This window comes from Chiloscyllium plagiosum, chromosome 18, assembly GCF_004010195.1.
Source record: "Chiloscyllium plagiosum isolate BGI_BamShark_2017 chromosome 18, ASM401019v2, whole genome shotgun sequence".
Taxonomy (NCBI): Eukaryota; Metazoa; Chordata; class Chondrichthyes; order Orectolobiformes; family Hemiscylliidae; genus Chiloscyllium; species Chiloscyllium plagiosum.
In genome coordinates this window covers 36065356-36085568 of record NC_057727.1, presented here as the reverse complement: position 1 = coordinate 36085568, position 20213 = coordinate 36065356, and the positions used below count along the sequence as shown (strand labels likewise).

Genomic DNA, 20213 nt, shown 5'->3' with positions numbered 1-20213 from the left:
TTTCTTGTTTATTTTCTTCATCTGTTCATGACATTTCAAGTCAACAGGGCTTGACTTCACTCAGGGGATCCTGCCACAATAAGTCAAGGACAGCCTTTGGTACCAGTGTAGGCCCTGCATGGGGTGATCAGAGTCAGGATTCATTGCTTATTAAGGGTGAGAATTGGATATAGTCGACTTTCAGTGAGCCATAAGCATACCATCCTACAGGTTTGATTTAACAGTAAACCAGAATTTTCTTGCACAAAATAAATGAAGATAAAGTTGAACAAACCATGCTAATACTTATATAAAATACTTACACTAAGATAACCTATTTTCTCACTGCTCTGAACTAACTCCTTTTCCAGGATAAACTGTTCTTATGGTCGACCCTCACCAGCTCTAGTGTTAACCATAAATTTTCAAATCCATTTTCTTCTCAAGCAAAAATAAATTTTTGATTCTTCTAAACTAAACACAAACTAATGCCTTTCATTATTTGCTGTTTCTCATTATAAATTCTCAGAACTTAAAAATAATTCCTATTGTCACTCCAGAAGGGCTCCACTCACCTCTTCACCAACATATGATTTATGCCATTGGTTTAACAATCAGACTCAAAGATAAATGATATGAAAATATTATAAATCACATAGCTTACATGATAACAAAATGAGTGCTGCAGTGAAAAGATTGTAATTGACTACTTCCATTGATTTTGAACATTCTCAGCTTAAGGCTAGATGCATGTAGATGTAAATGAGCTATTATGATCCCAGGTCATGTTACTGCTGGACAAGGCTGATCCAGAATGAAACCTTGCTTGATAAATCATATGTTTCCATTTTATTTTCATTAATGTGACAGTCAATCACTGAAACATAGTCTCATGAGGCTGCAGAGTTTCTTTAACAACAGGGCAGAATTTTATTACACAAAAGGTGAAAACAAAGGAAAATAATACAAATTAAATGAAATAATTGTAAAGAGGCCAATATACCATCACCAAGTCAGTGTTTATTTACTTGTGCCCAGTACACTGATGTGGCCAGCCAGCTCCGAGTCAGCCCCTGAATTAAGGAGATTCAGAATCCCTAGTTTACATCTGTTAGCCAGGTCTCCCGGATTGACCCAGCTTAACACCTCCAATCAAGGACCTCGTGGTCAATGAGATCCACCAGGTTCCAATCACTACACTAAACTATCCAAATATAGAACATGGTTAGAAAGATTTTAAAACAGGAAAATAAAATATGAACCTGTTGCCAGATATCATCCGTTACAAAGACACAAATCCAGAGAGATTGTCTTTCCCTATCAAATCAATAACTCTCAATTAATCAATCTTCCCAGATTTCTGCCCTCTGCACTGTGGTATCTTCTTATATGAATACACACAAAGTTGAAACCTTTATAATTTTTTCAGCTTTTAATAACTTGCAGATTTCTAAACGCACACTCCTAGTTTGGAAATTTCACAAACTAAACTTTTTTGCTGAAGTAGCTGTTTTTTCCCTGACCTGTTTTGAATTCTTTTCTAGGAACGAAAAAAACTGCTTATGACCATTATCACATCTACCCCAAACAGTCATAAGTACTTTCAGTCATTAGGTTTTCTAAATCATTGATTATTCTGGATTGAAAACAAGCTAATGTTTGCTCTCGTTGTTGTGAAATGTCACAGTCCAAACAAGTTTTGATTAACTCCTCCAGGATTTTGCAGTTACCTGTTCTCTGACACACACTGGATTAGGTCACTGATCCAGCAGGACCATCTATTTTTTTAATAACATGCATTCACAAAAGTAAGCATGTCATGAAACATAAAATATGTAATTATTTTAAAATCTGAACTCTAAAAATGAAAATTTATTCATACAAATTTTACAGCTTTCTTCACAGAGTCCACAACTTAATTTATTTTAGTTCTTTAAAGAATGACTCTTGAATAAGTTAATCTTTTTACTCATTTAGTTGTGCTTCGGTTTGAGGGATTATTGGCTGCTTTCCATCCCGACTTTCAAAAAAATGTTAGGCTTATTTATTCACTCATTTCTTTTCCAGCTTTTCTTTTTAGTTTTGTTCATGGGCTGGTAAGTTCAGCATTCATTGCCAACCCTTAATTTCTCTTGAGAAAATAGTGTTAAGCCACCTTCTGGAACTATTACAATTTGCTTGATGAAGGTTTACCCAGATTGCTGATAAGTAGAGTTGTAGGATTTTAACCCAGCAATGCTGAAGGGACAGCAATATATTTCTAAATTGGGGTGATATGAAACTTGAAAGGGAACTTGCAGGTGGTGGCATTCTTATGCATCAGTTGCTGATGTCCTTCTAGATGGGGGATGTCTGGGTTTACTGCAGTTGTGATTATGAAGTAAACACAGTCGCCACATGTGCAGTGTTGAAGGGAGCAAATTTGTGAAATGGTGAATGGGATGCTGATCAAGCAGGCTGCTCTCTGGAATGGTGTTGAGCTTCTTGACTGATGTTGGAGCTGCATTTATCTAGGTCGAGAGGGATTCTTCCATTCCATCTGACCTGTGCATTGTAGGTTGTGAACAAACTTTGGGGAATTAATTGAGAGATGAGCACTTCTACAAAATACCCATTCTTGCACCTGTTTATAATAGCCAACAAATAAAGGGCAGGAATAGTGAACTAATATTTTGTAACATCATCACTGTAGAAGGCAAAAAGGTCCCAAGAATGCTTAAAAAATCAAGAAAATCAGCTAGAGGAAATTGAAACAGTCATAATCACCAGGGGAAAGCTCCTGGGAAAACTATGAGAAATAAAGAATGGCAGGTCCCCTGATTTGATGATCTATATCATAGCATCTTCCAAAGGTTGCTGCAGCAATAGTAGATGCATTGTTTGTGATCTTTCAAAATTCCCCAGGTTCCAGAAGAGTTTCAGTGAATTGGGAAATTTGCAAATGTGACACCCCTAATCATGAAAAAAAGAGAGAAAGAAGGCAGAAATCATACATCACGTACCTTAACATCTGTCATAAGCAAAGTACTGGAATCCACTATTAAGGAGGCAGAATCATTGTGGTTTTGTGAAATGGAAATCATGCTGACTAATTTATTTAAGCTATTTGTGGAAGTAACATGTAGTGTGAGTAAAGACAAACCTTTAGCTGTGGTGTACTTGATTTTCCAAGAGATATTTAATAAGATGCCACATCAAAGGTTCCTTCACAAAATAAGAGCTCATAGTAAACGGTAACATACTAGCATGGAAAGTGGATTAATTGGATAACAGGAAGCAGAAAGTAGAGATAAAAGCATCATTTTGAATTAACAAACTCCAAGTAGTGGAATGCAATGGGGATAGTGCTGGTGTCTCAAACATTTACAATCTTCCTCCTTCATAATGTTTTTGGTGAAGGGACTGGAGCATGCATCACAAGAACTTATTTGAGAAGCACAAAAAATGATTAGGAAGATACATGGAATGTTGATACTCATTACGAGGGGAGTGAAGTATAAAAGTAGGGAAATGTTGGTTCAGCTGTACAGGCCATTATTGAGTTCACATTTGGAGTATTGTGTGCAGTTTTACTGTCTTAAGAAAGTTGCATTGGAAGCAGTTCAGATGTTCACTCAACTGGTTCCTTGGTAAAGGATCTTGCTTTTGGGGAAGATTGGACAGGTTGGGTCTGTATCTATTGAAGTTCAGAAGAATGAGAGGTAATCTTATTGAAACACATAAGGTGACAGGGTTGATTCTGCGAGTATGCTTCCTTTGTGATTGAGTAAAATGATGTAACTGAGACAGAGAGAAACTATTACTCCCTGTCCTTTTGGACATGTCTGCAACCTGCAACTTTTGGCAAAGTTGACCACATTGCCTTCCAACATCAACATCATCGAGTTGCATGGGACTGCACTGGCCTGGATCTGTTCTCAACTATCTAATTATAACCAGAATATAATCTGTAGTGTCTTCTCTTCCTGGATGTCTCCACCTATTTAACGTACTTTATTCCTTTAAGATATTCTTTAAAAGCACAGATTTGATTAAATTTACATTCATCTGCTCTTTTATCGCTGTTTGTGCCTTGGTGTCATATTAAATTATAATATTTCCATGTAGCATCTGAGGATGTCTTATTAGGATAACAGAATGATGCAAGGCATTGTCATTTTGTAGCAGAAGTTGGGTGGGCCTAGTTCCCTGTCTTGAGGAGGTCCAGCATGTCCTCAGACTCCATAAATCAACAATCATCTTCCTTTGAGCTATGCATCACATCAGCCAGCGACAGTTTCTCCCTCCACTGAGTTCTGATTGACTTCAATTTGCTAGGGGTCCTTAATGTCACCTGAATCAGAGACTGTCTTGAGGGCGAGGGCAGTCACTTTCACTTCACTTCTGGAATTAGTCTTTTTGTTTATTTTTAGACCAAAAGCGCACAGAGATCTGAAGCTGAGTGGTCCTGACAGAACCCAAACTGAGCAGGTGAGTAAGTACTGCCTAATAACCATCAACTAAACCTTCCATGACTTGACTGATTGAGAGTAGGCTGATGGAGTGATTATTCCCTTTTTCTAAGACAAGAAATATTGGGCAATTTTGTCATTGCCACATAGATGCTAGTATATGAGCTGTATTGGAGCAACTTAGTTGGAGGTGAGGCTAGTTCTGAAACTCAAATCTTTAGTTCCAAATGAGCAATTTCTTGAAATCACGTCGAGTGAAGCAAATTCATTGAAGATTGCCTTCTATGATTGTGGGGACCTGAAGAGGAGGATTCTCAGTATCATATACTTGGCACTTCAGGCTGAGGATGAGGAATGTTCATAAGAATTCCTGCCTCCTGTTGGTTACTTGATTCACCATTCATGACTGTGGCAGCACTGCAGTTTTTGTTAATTCCAGAATCACTTGGCTTTGTCTGTAATTTGCTGTTTCTGCTGTTTGACATAGCGTATAGCCCTGAGTTTTAGCTTCATATTGTGAGTTCAGTTTAAATAAAACTATTTATACTTAGTTTCTCTTGTCAGCTTTTCTTCTTTGCCAAAATATTACCCTTACATCAGTCTTTATTTTCTGTAATAACACTTGATATGACACTGATCACATGCATTCTGGAAATGGAGAGAGAGGGAATGAGGGAGAAGGGTGAGGTGACAACAGATGGAAACATTGTTTTTTTTGACAATATTGTCCTATGCTTTTGAATGTTGTGGCATTCTTGATAAGGGGCAATAGCATTGTCAATCAGTCTTCAAAAAACAGTGGGCTGATCTTATGATTTTTGGCTACTTCCGAGTTGCATTGAATCTTTTGGAGGGTTTTGCATTGCTGGCTTAGCGAGTTCTCACAATGGTATCTTACCAGACTCAACACATTAATTACCTGTTTCACCCAATGGCATCTCTTACACATGGTTTCCCCATTTTACCCTATTCTGTTCCTGGAACAACTTACCATTCAGTGGATATCCATTGAAGACTGGCACCCCCTTTGCCATGCCATCTTTGAAAGGCTGCTGTCCACCCAGACAAGCACTGTTAGCCTGCGATGCCCTGCTCAGCTCCTGACATGTGACCTAGGACAGATGGTCTTCTGAAGATCCTGCTGGACATGTGGAGCCAGTGCAGAACTTCCTCTTCCCTAGCCCTGGCAATGGAGGCCATGGCACCAGATCATGCCAATCTGATCCAAGTTACCATCTGGGTTAAAGCAGATTCAGTCATCTGGAAGAAAATCCAGCAATGTAGGATGAAGGTCAATGTCTCTTTCCACTCCACCAGGGTAACCATCACAGTCTTCTCTCCACCTCATCAACACTATCTGTGCTGCTGTATTCTTTCTTGCCAAAGTTCAAGCTCTACTACTCTCCCTGCCTGTGTTATCTTTCCCACTTGCTGTCATCCACCCTATCCCCGACACCACGAGTCCTGCAATCCTCTGTGCTGCCTGGTGACTTGTTCCACGAGCGCCGACAGTAATAGCTGTATGATCTCCATCTCTCATAATACCTGCCTGTTTCCTATTCCAGGAGAAAAGAGCCCACAGGGCAGAAGGGGACAAGACCGATGGTTTCATTTGCTCATCACTTGACTCCTCATTCCTTCTATAAAAAGAGTCCTGACTTTGACTGCTCTGAGCAGGGCCTGGTCTTGGAATCAGTGTAGGTGAAAGTGAGTACTGCAGATGCTGGAAATCAGTCAAGATTAGAGTGGTGCTGGAAAAGCACAGCAGGTCAGGCAGCAACCGAGGAGCAGGAAAATTGATGTTTTGGGCAAAAGCCCTTCACCAGGATTCCTGATGAAGGGGTTTTGTCCGAAACGTCGATTTTCCTGCTCCTCGGATGCTGCCTGACCGGCTGTGCTTTTCTAGCACCACTAATCTTGACTTGGAATCAGTGTACTTAATCCACTCGGTGCTCACTCTGGTTTCCTTGTTGAGTTATCTTGATGTCAGGTTTATTTGGTGAGTTTGGTAAGACAGAGGCATGACAATTAATGAGGTCTGATAACAAGGCTTTCAAAAAAGTTAATGAGCATCACAGCATCTCACTGTTGCTTCGCAAGAATCTCACCACACTGCTTGTGAAAAATGTAAAAGGTGGAATGAGATGTTATCAATATCGAGATAGTCCTCACCAAACTGTTCTCTCAATTCTGTCATGTATTGACTGAGACCCCTAGAAGGTTCCACTCCTCATTTCTTGTCATGTTTGTATCGTAGTCCATTTTTAAAGAAAATTCTATTGTTGGTCTCAGGAGGTCAGCCATCAAGGGCACATTCTTTCTCCAGAAATAAATCCTGATCTTGTGCAGAAAGCAATTCTCAAATCTGTTAACATACGTTGTTGCAACACACATACTGCTGTTGAGCTTGTAATAAACTGGTAAAATAGATTTAATTTTTCTTTTAAGAGCTTGAGGGTTTTGACCTATAAATGAGCATTAGTCTATACCTGGAACAGAACCAGCTTCATCTGCTTTAAAGACCTCTTTTGGCTGGTTCTTTCTCCTCCGTACACTTATACAGCTCCTCTGGGAACTCTCCGGCATTTACATGCATCTGCTGATCCAACCTCTCTCACTAACTTCACATTTTGAACACTTAAACACTTTTTGAAGTAATTAGAAACCTTTCTGTACCGGATGCAAATCCCCTGGAAGGTAAAGAGGCCATACCGTATCTCCTTCATCTCCACTGAAATCATCAGCAATATCTTTACTACTTTTTACATGTTGGTACAGTATAACAGCCTATTCTAATTATTGGGCAATTAACTGGGAATTTTTGATACTCGTGGTCAGTCCATACATCAGTCAGCTTCTCAATTTCTTTAAACTGTGTAACTCTCCTACTCGCAGAAAATTAACCTGGCAAAAATACTACCAGAGGAACGAACATTGATACTTATTTATCCTTAGAATGCTAAACATTCTGAATTGTAGATTCCTAACAGTGTATTCCCTAGCCAACATAGTTATACCATTGCAGTTCCTTCATTTAATACTGTCATGTCTTCAGCAAGTGTCATCACTTTCTTGGACTGTTTACTGGTTTAAAAACCCACTTATTTTTAAATAATTATGGTTTACTGATCATCTGTACTGTACTCACTGATACAAATGCAAAAACTTATAGTAATGCAATCTACAGCAGCGCACTTAAACACAAATTATGGCTATGTGGGTCAATGTACAACATGGCAGACATGCACAAGCATGTTTTTGGATTCATTCATGGAATATAGGTGTTGCTGGTTGGGGCAGAATTTATTGTCCATCCCTAGTTGTCCCTTGATCTGAGTGGCTTGACAGGGCCATTTCAAAGGGCAGTTGTGTCAGCTACATTGCTGTGAATCTGGAGTTACACTTAGACCAGATCAGGTAAGGATGACAGATTTCCTTCCCAAAATAAAATTAGTAAACCAGATGGATTTTTACCACATTTGGCAATGCTTACATGGTTGCCGTCAGGCTAGCTTTTAGTACAGATTTTTTTTGTTTATTGAATTCATTTCATCATATGCCCTTGTGGGTTTTAACCCATATCCTCAGAATTAGTCAAAGGTTCTGGACTACTATTTTGATTATATTACCACTACATCACCACCTCTCCCTATTCTAGAAAGACAATATGCCTTCAACTCCATATTCAATTGCCTATTTTTCTCCAGGCACTCCTTTTGTTCCAAAAAAAAAAGTGAATATTGAAGCCAAAATGGGCAAAACTAAGTGAAATGTTTTGCATGAGTAAGTAAACTCACAAATGAAGATGACACAAATAGCAGAACGTAACTGTAATCACAAAGACGTGCTGTATGTGAAGTAAAGTTTTGAACCTATGAAGAACCGCACTACCGAGATGATTAACTTTTCGAAGGAACACAAATTCAGTCAAGCTTTTAAATAGAAAATGCAATGTTAATAATTTCTAAAATGCATTATTGCAAATAAAAGAATTGATCAAAGCAGTTCACTTATGCAATTGATTCTTTGCAGTCACCGTGATAAATGTCACTCTTATAAATAACAGCACACCAAACTATTTATTGTCCAAGCAAATAAATAACTTAATTAAATTAGAATTGAGTAGTATTGTGTTTACCCATTATAAATGAATAACTATTAATATCCCTTGACTTGATGTGGAAATACCTTTTTTGAATAATTCAGATATATATCAACCCAGGTTATGTCTAAAATTGATTCAACATTTTGATTATTTGTTGCATGACCATTGATCTTAATCCTGGATCACCTGTGGACACAAAACATTGGATTCCAATATGTATTTTTTAAAAGGGACTGATGTAACTAAAATGACCACAGATGAAATTCAATGGCTGTCTGGAGAGGAATTCTGGAAAGTGTCGCAAAGTCACGCAGACCCCCTCTTAGCAGAAGGCATCACTTGCGGACATGTTTGTGTTTTATTCTTCCAGAAATAAACAAAAAAACTAGTTTTTTTAAGTGAGCTTTGACTCTGGTCTGTGTGTATTCATAATCTGACATCTTAGACAGTGGGCTAGTGTTCTGTGAAGTTCACAGGTTTCAAAACATCCATTAGACACACTTGCACTCCAGATAAAGAAAAGGAAAAGGCTCTGTCTCAGTTTGAGTGCTGCCTGCCAGCCACTATCAAAAGGACAAAGAAGTTAAGAATCTCAAAATCAACTATTTAATTATCAATGTTAATGTTATCAGTAACATCCACTGTAACAGCCACAACATTGAATTATCTATTTTTCACAAATGAACATAAGTGAACAGAATAAATACTACTACCCATTGTCTACATAATTAATTTATTAGGAATTTTACTGATCCACATGTAAGTAGTTTTTGGAAGACATGCTAATTCATCTTTGATCTGGTGATTTGACTGTTTAGCTAAGGATCTTTACTCCTGCTGTCTCACTCAGCTGTATGAAAAAAGTCAATGAAATATATGAGAAAATAATAAAATAATCCAAAAATGATTTCTTAACTGGCCAATTGATCAAGAAACACTGCAAAGCAGCGATCTTTTGCATTACTATATTATTATAATATGTTTAAATGCTCATGTTTAAATAGTACATTAATTTATCCTTCTTTCCCTTAGCTGAGTGTAACATGGGGCAGTTAATTTCTTTTATTGTGTTATATCTGGTCACTTGTGCTCCAGCACGTTTCTATAATGAAATAGACAGGTTGTTAGCCTGATTCATGATGCTGTATTTAGACAATCGTCGCAATTCAATGGGGGTCAGTGCAGTCGGATGAGAGTACCTCGCTGGATGTCAACACATTATTCATATGCCATAATTTTTGCTTTTGTTCATCAGACCATTTTGATATGTAAACTGCAGCGAATAGATGGCTGCAGCAACTAATAACCCAGTGATACAAAAAAGTTCCATCATATTGTAGAACAAAATAATATGGCATAGATTTGTGTCCAGAACCAAGAAAGATCTCAGTTTTTGTTTTATTCGGAGTGCGAGTGCTCCCTTCGTTAGATAGAAGAAAATGCGTCATCTGCACACAGAATAATATGCTGGTGCATGTTGCTGAGTGTTGCCATCTGGTTGTTTTTTTTTGAAATTGTCAATTATTCATTCCTGATTTGATTTATATGAAAAAAAAGCAAGACTGCATTTATAGTTGTTTTAACCATCCTGTTCAAACATGTCACAACACATATCTGGTGCAGGTAAGACTTGAACTCAGTCCTTCTGTCTCAGAGGTAGGGCCACTATCACTGCACCACAACAATTCCTAAAATTGCATTTATATAATGAGCTACAATTTACTGTTACTAATTTATGAATGGTCCCTAAAATGAGTTTCACAAGGCTTTGCTTGCTTAATCTCTCTGATATTAAGTGGCAAGTATGAGCTGCAAATGACATTGGCCACTGTTCTATCACACTTTTGAATAATCTCTCACAGTCTTTCAAACACAAAGAATTACTTTAAAATGCAATTCATGTTTTTACTTAACTTTTGTTGAAAGCAGAAAGAGTTAAACTGATGTGAATTGTGATGAGTCATTGTGGTTATACAATGATAAACAATATTTTTTAATAATTTAAAATTCAGCATAAAACTGACAAACTGCTTTTAAGTAGGTAGGTATTCTGATGGCACCTGGACAAAAACATTATATTCTTCACCACTAACAAACTATTTGTCGGTTCTCATAAATGAGGCGAAAAACATTCAATTATAATCAGCAGCTCCTCAGTCAATAATGTTTTCTATGTTGATTCAAAAATTTTAAAATTTATTTTCTTCAGATAACATTCAAAACATACCTTTTAGAGTCATAGAGTCATAGACATGTACAGCATGAAAACAGCACGAAACATAGACAGGTCCAACCTGTCCATACCGACCAGATATCCCAACCCAATCTCGTCCCAGCTGCCAGCACCTGGCCCATATCCCTCCAAGTTCGTCCTATTCATATATCCATTCATGTACCAGCCTCCACCACTTCCTCTGGCACCTCATTCCATACAGGTTCCATCCTCTGTGTGAAAAGGTTGCCCCTCAGGTCTCTTTTATATCTTTCCCCTCCCACATTAAACCTATTCCCTCTAGTTCTGGACTCCCCCACCCCAGGGAAAAGACTTTGTGTATTTACCCTATCCATTCCTCTCATAATTTGTAAACCTTTAAAAGGTCACCCCTCAGCCTGCGACACTCCAGGGAAAGCAGGCCCCAGCCTTGTTCAGCTTCTCCCCATAACTCAAATCCTTCAAACTTGGCAACATCCTTGTAAATCTTTTCTGAACCCTTTCAAGTTTCACAACATCTTTCCAATAGGAAGGAGACCTGAATTGCATACAACATTCCAACAGTGACCTAACCAATGTCCTGTACAGCTGCAACATGACCTCCCAACTCCTGTACTCAATACTCTGACCGATAAAGGAAAGCATACCAAACACCTTCTTCACTATCCTATCTACCTGTGACTCCACTTTCAAGGAGCTACGAACCTGCACTCCAAGGTCTTTTTGTTCAGCAACACCCCCTAGCAGCTTATCATTAAGTATATAAGTCCTGCTAAGATTTGCTTTCCTAAAATGCAGCACCTCACATTTATCTGAATTAAACTCCATCTGCCACTTCTCAGCCTATTGGCCCATCTGATCAAGATCCTGTTGTAATCTGAGGTAACATTCTTCACTGTCCACTACACCTCCAATTTTGGTGTCAGCTGCAAACTTACCAACTATACCTCTTATGCTCGAATCCAAATCATTTATATAAATGATGAAAAGTAGTGGACCCAGCACCGATCCTTTCAGCACTCCACTGGTCACAGGTCTCCAGTCTGGAAAGCAACCCTCCACCACCACCCTCTGTCTTCTACCTTTGAGCCAGTTCTGTATCCAAATGGTGAGTTCTCTCTGTATTCCATGAGATCTAACCTTGCTAACCAGTCTCCCATGGGGAACTCTGTCAGACGCCTTACTGAAGTCCAGATAGTTCTAGGGTATGTGGAAACAGACCCTTCAATCCAACTCATCCATGCCACCCAGATATCCTAATTCATCTAGTCCTATTTGCCAGTATTTAGCCCATATCCCTCTAAACCCTTCCTATTCCAAAACCCATCCAGATGCCTTTTTAAATGTTGTAATTGGACCAGCCTCCACCACTTCCTGGCAATTTAATTCATACATGCACCACCCTATGTGTGAAAAAGTTATCCCTTAGGTCCCTTTTTTCCCCCTCTAACCGAACCTGAACCCAAAACCTATGCCCTCTAGTTTTGGAGTCCCGCATCCCAGGGAAAATACCTTGTCTATTTATTTTATCTATGCCCGTCTTGATTTTATAAATTTGTAACAAGGTCATCCCTCAGCCTACGATGCTCCAGGGAAAATAGTCCTAGTGTATTCAGCTTCTCCCTGTAGCTCAAACCTTCCTGCCCTGGCAATATCCTTGTACATCTTTTCTGAACCCTTTCAAGTTTTACAACATTCTTCGTATAGGAAGGAGACCAGAATTGCGTATAGTATTCCAAAAGTAGCCTAACCAATGTCCTGTACAGCTGCAACATGACCTTCTAATTCCTGAACTCAGTGCACTGACCAATAGAGGAAAACACACCAAATGCCTTCTTCACTATTTTGTCTACCCCCACTCCATTTTCAAGGAACTATAAACCGGCACTCCAAGACCTTTTTTTTTCAACAGCACTCAGCAGGACCTTACCATTAAGTGTATAAGTCCTGATTTGCTTTTCCAAAATGCGGCACCTCACATTTGTCTAAATTAAACTCCATCTGCCACTCCCTGGCCCATTGGCCCATCTGATCAAGATTCTGTTGTACTCTCAAGTAACCTTCTTTGCTATCTGTTACACCTCCAATTTTGGAGTCATCTGCAAGCTCACTAACCATACCACCTATGTTCACATTCAAATCATTTATATAAATAACGAAAAGCTTTTGAACAAAACTTTAAGTTTATTACAGCCATACAGCATAGAAATAGACCCTTTGGTCCAACTAGTACGCGCCAACCATGTTTCTAAATTAAACGAGTCTCACCTGCCTACATTTGGCCCATATCCTCCAAAGCTTTCTTGTTCATATCCTTATCCAAATGTCGTTTAAACATTGTAACTGTACTTTCCTCTGCAGTTCATTCCACACACGAACCACTCTCCTTGCAAAAACAGTTGCTCCTCTTGTTCTTTTTAAATCTTTCTCCTCACCTTAAAAATGTCCCCCCTCATTTTGAATTTGTCCACTTTAGCAATAAAGCCTTTGTTATTCACCTTGTCAATGCCTCTCATGATTTTATAAACTTCTATAAGGTCATCCCTCAGCCTCCTATGCTCCAGTGAAAGAAGTTCCAGCCTATCCAGCCTATTTCTGTAACTCAAACCTTCCATTCCTAGCGACATATTCGTAAAGCTTTTCTCAACGCTCTCCAATTTAATAATATCCTTCCAATCATAAGGTGATGTGAACTGCACACAGTACTCCAGAGGAAACGTCACTAACATGCTGTACAACATTAAAATGACATCTCAGCTCCGATACTCAAAGGTCTGAGCAATGAAGGCAAGTGTGCTAAATATCTTCTTAACCACCCTGTCAACATGTGATGCAAATTTCAAAGTATTATGTACCTGAACCTCTAGGTCTCTCTGTTCGATGACACTACGGACTGTCAAGCACCCAGTCAATCTTCTGGTTATCTGCAAATTTACTGATCTACCTCTCCAAACCCCCAACCCCCAACCTCCACATTAGATAAACTAAGCTATTGTAAATCTTTTGTAATCTCCCTTACACACTATTTAGACATAGAGTAGTCTCCTCCGTGTTGTGGGGTAAGTAATGGAAAGAAAGGTGAGAAAATACAATGAGGATGGAAAATCAAATTCTCAGAGTGGAGAAAGATTTCTCAATTTTCCCCAAAGCTTACATGGTGACTTCAGAATCTCGGCATTGAGTGGTGTCTGACTTATTTCCGTGTATTTCCACGTAACTAAAGCCCCAACATGTTATATTTATATGCCGCTTCCAATTCTCCTCTCCTTCAGTGAAAAACAAGATGTAAATTACAGCAGATACCTGGTGGTAGCATGTCACTGAATGCTTGTCCTGGCTATCATACACCTGTGTCTGGAGCACAATATCCTTGCATGTTCTAACATTCTCAATCTTTCGTCCACACAACTCCGCATCAGAAAATCACCAGACTCAATATCGTCATGCCTGCACTTGGAACAACTCAGACACTCTTCAGCCTTTCAGCACTTTAATTTGGAGCTCAGTTGATCCTGTGACTTGCATGCATTTGTCAGGTTGCTTTGTGCACAGGGATACACATGTGTTTCATACATTTAGGAGAAAGTGAGGACTGCAGATGCTGGAGATCAGAGCTGAAAAATGTGTTGCTGGAGAAGATTGCAGGTCAAGAAGGCGGTGCTGAGTCCGAGGGTTGGGACTGAGATAAGGTGGGGGGAGGGGAAATGAGGAAGCTGGAGAAATCTGCATTCATCCCTTACATCTCATACATTTACATCAGATACATCATATGGCTTTTAGCTTGCTTTCTTAGTGTTGACCCATTTTGTTCTTATTTTGCTATTACCAGCCTCTAGGCACTTCACGTTGCTTTTTTAGTGCTCAGGACCTTTAGTGCTTAGTTGCAGGCTGCCAGGTTCTGTGACTTTCATGGCTGTTTAAGCTTTTAAACAGAGGGAGAGGCAGGCAGCTTGTGACAGTGCAGAATACTGAATGATCAGGGGGCAGTCACATAGCTTTGTGTTATGTTGATATCATACCTTCAGAACGTGCCTTCACTTTATGTGGCAGGTAGACACAATGCAAGATCTGATCAGATTCATAGTTCCTTGAAAATGAGTCGCAGGTTGACAGGGTAGTGAAGAAGACATTTGGCATGCTTGTCTTTATTGGTCAGTGCACTGAATGTAGGATTTGGGAGGTTATGTTATGGTTGTACAGGACATTGGTTAGGCCACTTTTGGAATATTTGTATTCAATTTTGACCTCCCAGCTATAGGACGGATGTTGTAAAACTTGAAAGGGTTCAGAAAAGATTCACAGGGATGTTGCAAGGTTTTGAGAGTTTGAGCTGCAGGGAGAGGCTGAATAGGCTGTGGCTATTTTCTCTGGACCATTGGAGGCTAAGGGGTGACTTTATAGAGGTTTATAAAATCATTAGGGGCATGGATAGGGTGAATAGTCAAGGTCTTTTCCCCAGCATGGAGAGCATAGGTTTAAGGTGAGAGAGGAAAGATGTAAAAGGGACCGAAGGAGCAAATTTTTCGCACAGTATGGAATGAGTTGCCAGGGAAAGTGGTGGAGGCTGGTACAATTACAACATTGAAAAAGCATCTAGATGGGTTTTGGAATAGGAAGGATTCAGAATGAAATGGGCCAAATGCTGGCAAATAGGACATGATGAATTTAGGATATCTGGTCAACATGGGTGAGTTGGACCGAAGGGTCTGTGTCCATGCTCTGCAGCTCTATGATTCTTTGACTCCAACTTAGTACAATGCCTGGCTGAGATATCAATATCAAAGATCTCTGAATTCTGATGTAATCTGCTGACAAGGACTTGATTGCTTATGACAGATAAACATAGCCATTACTACGACTTTCACTCTTGTGATGTCTGATGAAGCTGTTGACTAAACTAGATCTGGCAGTGACAATTAGACCACAACAAATGTTTTAAGTATGATTGGACATGTATTTACAAAATTAAAAAGTTATTTGCAGTGATGTTTGTGCCATGCCTGCGAAGCGCTCTAATTGAGTTTTCTTCTTCCTCTGCCTCCCACTATATCTACACGCTGTTCCAACTTCCACAGTCAGCGTGGAGGAAGCTTGCTCTATGTCGGCTTGGGATGAATTAGCAGATTGTTCGCATGTACTCTTGGGTCTAGAGGACCGAGGTGGGCTGATAGCCACCAGCATCTGAGCAGGAGACTCACTCTCCTCGGCTTTGGCTTCAGAGACAGGGAGAAAATGAATGGGCTGCGCACCTCTTGAGTATCCTAAAGGAAGTTTCTAAGGGTCTTGGTGTCTCTGTTCCTCCCAATGGGTGCCTATTGGCCACACCCTGCATCCTGAACTGAAGGGGCACATGGAATAAGACTAAGGTCCCTCAGGTCTATCTCTTTTCACCGATGCTAAATACCTGTAGCAAGAATGACAGAATGCCAGAGACCGAGGGCATTTCCTGCTAAACCAGCTGCAGAAATATTTCATTGATGTGCTCACCACATTTTGTTTCTGAGCCTAATCTAGAAAGAGGACTCATAAAGGTGAAAGTCTCTTCGCTGATGGCGTGTACACTTGTTAGTATATCCTCTGAGGTTTCTGTGGTTTTCTCTTCAGAGGTGAAGGTGGAGCTGAAGTTATCTGATGCTGGCCTCTTTGTGAAAGTTACATTAGAGAAAAAAGAGCATTAGTTGTTGAAGAGTGATAAAAGCTTGTGCAGGTTAAAAATGAGTTAACATTAACATTAAGGAACAGTAGCAAATCACAATTTGTTTGGCTGCCAGTTGAGATCTCTCCATAATGAACCACATTGTACGAGTGTCAAGTGACAAGGAACTGATGAAATGAGTATCTCTCTCCTGGATGGTGTGAAGCTTCTTAGGTGCAACAATCCAAGTGACTGTTGAATATGTCACCACTTAATATACCTTCTAGATAGAGGAGGTCAGGACATCAGTCATTTATCTCAAAGCAAGTAGCTACTGACTTGTGGTTGTCATTGTAGTATTGATCTGCATTACCTTTTGTTTAACAAGCTGCTCAAATTCTGATCTGAATCCAACCCAAACAGATGGAATGCTAGTTGATAAAAATTCAGAATCAAATGGATTTTTGATCATGTACAATCAAATTCCTGCTCGATAAATGATCTAGGCAAATCTGCCCTTTAAATTTGACAGAGATTCTGCGTCTTACAATCTTATACTCCACGACCATCTGATGAAGGAGCAGTGCTCCGAAAGCTACTGTTTCCAAATAAACCTGTTGGACCATAAACTGGTGTGTGATTTTTAACTTTGCACACCCCAGTCCAACACCGACACCTCCAAATCATTGCTAACAGTGGTGTGGAATCTAGTCATACTTAGCAGTAACAATACGGTGGTCCCCAATTTATGAGTGTCTGGCTTATGAATGCTTGTACTTATGAGTGTGATCCCATACAGGGTGTAATTTTAAAGATCTGACATTTGAACATTTCCTGTACTTATCAATGGCTATTTTACATTGTTCTGACTTGTGTACAAACCAATTTTCAAATGAACTCAAGATTGGAACTGTTTGCAACTTGGGGACTGTCTGTATTTAACAATTCAGAGTGCAAATAAAAAAAAATTGTAAGTTTAACATGATTCAGTAACTTCAGCAGCTGAGTTTGCAACTCCTACCCAGGAAATGGGCGGCACGGTGGCACAGTGGTTAGCACTGCTGCCTCACAGCGCCGGAGACCCGGGTTCAATTCCCACCTCAGGCGACTGACTGTGTGGAGTTTGCACATTCTCCCCGTGTCTGCGTGGGTTTCCTCCGTGTGCTCCGGTTTCCTCCCACAGTCCAAAGATGTGCAGGTCAGGTAAATTGGCCATGCTAAATTGCCCGTAGTGTTAGGTAAAGGGGTAAATGTTGAGAAATGGGTGGGTTGCACTTCGGCGGGTCGGTGTGGACTTGTTGGGCCGAAGGGCCTGTTTCCACACTAATGTAATCTAATCTATACAAAAAAAAGTTTTAAATCTATCTTGCTTCTGAATGAATTGTGACTGCTTGTTCAGGGCAGGATCTTGGTTTAACACATCATTTGAATGATGGCATCTCCATACAAATTAGGAAGAAATAGCAGAAACTTTATTGTACATTAATTATTTCTAACTTATGAGTTTGATGAATTCATCAGCACATTTTTTTTCTTCATTTTAATGGAGTCCTTATGAGAAACTGGTTGTAAATTCAGAATATCCATAATTGCTGTTGACTTGATTATCGGGTGGAAGAGCATGACTATGAACAACTTTGCTCAGTTCAGGCAAGGATACTATGATATGGTGTGAACTGGTTGTCCGAGAAAATTATGTTATGGCTCAACTCACTGGGCCCATGTTTCCTCAGCCCAATGTCATAAATGTGCAACTAAAATTCTGAAAGAATTAAATTACCTAGGTTTAATACTTCTTCCTGATGGACCAGTCGAGCATTTTGTGTGGAATACACTGGGGGTGGGGGCACAATTCATATTGCTGTATATTAATGTGTTCACTAGCGTGGTCAGCAGTTTTTAAAAATATATTTTGGGAGATGTCTGCTGATACATTTGTGGTCGTGATCTTTGATATGCAAGAAAAGATGCTTTTGTTTTCACAGTCTGCAGCCCAGCTGAATGATGATATAGAATTGTCTGAACTTGGAAAACTGAATAACAGCTGGATTTTTCTCTGCAGTTAGTTGTTAATGATGGTTAATAATTCCAGGCGAAAGCACTTCCACATCCCTGCAAGGAGGCTGAAATATTTACTTGCATGTAAATGAATGCAAGTATTCGGGGCAAATAGAATTGCTCAGCTATCCTCCATGAGTACTGAAATGACACTCAACATGTTGAATAGATTTTCGACAAAGCATAAAATATTCTGCTTCAAAAATGATAAAAATAGAGGAATGCTTTTTACATAAATATTCTACTCTTCTCAGTCCAGTTAAATCTTGAAGTAAAATAAAACAAAGAACTGTCGACTTTGGAAATCTAAAACAAAAACAGAAATTGCTGAGAAACTCAGCAGGTCTGGCAGTATCTGTGGAGAGAAAGCAGAACTAATGATTTGGGTCCAGTGACCCTTCTTTAGAATTAGAGCTCTAACTTGAGTTCTGAAGAAGAGCCATTGATTCTGAAACACTGACTCTGCTTTCTCTGCACAGATTCTGTTTTTGTTAACCTTGAACTTTTTAAAAAATTGATGAAAGAAATATGCCTTAGTAAGCATAGGAGTTGGGAGGTCATGCTGCGACTGTACAGGACATTGGTTAGGCCACTTTTGGAATATTGCCTGCAATTCTGGTCTTCTTCCTATTGGAAAGATGTTGTGAAACTTGAAAGCGTTCAGGAAAGATTTACAAGGAAGTTGCCAGGGTTGGAGGGTTTGAGTGACAAGGAGCGGCTGAATAGGCTGGGGTTGTTTCCTTGGAGCATTGAAGGCTGAGGGGTGACCTTATAGATGTTTATAAAATCATGAGGGGCATAGATAGGGTAAATAGATAAGGGTGGGAGAGTCCAGGACTAGTGGGCGTAGGTTTAGGGTGAAAGGGGAAAAAGTTAAAAGGGACCTAAGGGATAATGTTTTCATGCAGAATGTGGTGCGTGTATGGAATGAGTTGCCGGAGAAAGTGGTGGAGGCTGGTACAATTACAACATTTAAAAGGCATCTGGATGGGTATATAATAGGAAGTGTTGAGAAGGATATGGGCCAAGTATTGGCAAATGAGACTAGATTCAGTTAGGATATCTAGTTGGCATAGACGAGTTGGACCGAAGGGTCTATTTCCATGCTGTACATCTTTATGACTCGATATAGCTATTTGTTTAAACAAATGGCTGTGACTACCATCTATCTCAAAGAAAATACCAGTAGAATACTTTTAGAAGGAATAGGGGTTAAAGGTCATAGCATTTTCATGCAAATTAGGTACTTTATCAAATAATACTATAATTTAGAATGGGACTAATGAAAGGAAGGGACATCATTGAGATACTTTAATACACAATCTTTCACCTTGATAAATAAATTAATTCTGCTTGTATTTCTTCTCCTGTTATTGGTGCAGTCAGAAATATAGAATTGTTCATTTTGTTATATTTAAGATTTGAATTAAGGCTATCGTTAGCAGAATTTTTTGTGATGTTGGTGTGGATAAAAGCAAGTATATATCTATGTTTGGGCTCTCAATTGGTCTTATTTCTTTGGTGTATTTAATATGTTACATGGTTGGATTGCAACCATATTGTAATTGGAAGTGTAGTATTTGATTTTTTTTTAATCAGGAGTTTGAAAAAGATTACCATTTTAAAACGTATTAACTAGTTAAACAAAGTGCCTATTTTAAGAACTTTGATAATGTATAGTTTGTAAATTGAATGCTACAACAGTTTGCGTGGCTACGGAACATCATTTAATTAACTCCACTGACAAACTCTCTAATGTTACAGTGTTTACCT

The 20213-nt window shown here is 39.3% G+C and overlaps 1 protein-coding gene across 3 annotated transcripts in view; it reads left to right on the top strand.

Moving 5' to 3' along the window:
• fhit (fragile histidine triad diadenosine triphosphatase) overlaps positions 1 to 20213 on the top strand; it is a 1108831-nt gene that overhangs the window by 109929 nt on the left and 978689 nt on the right. The window contains exon 3 of one of the 3 annotated variants that reach the window (XM_043708211.1): positions 4392 to 4449. The exons of the other annotated variants lie outside the window; for them this stretch is intronic. The gene's annotated coding sequence lies outside the window, so the exon portion shown is untranslated. The remainder of the gene's footprint in view (positions 1 to 4391; positions 4450 to 20213) is intronic. 3 annotated transcript variants of the gene reach the window in all.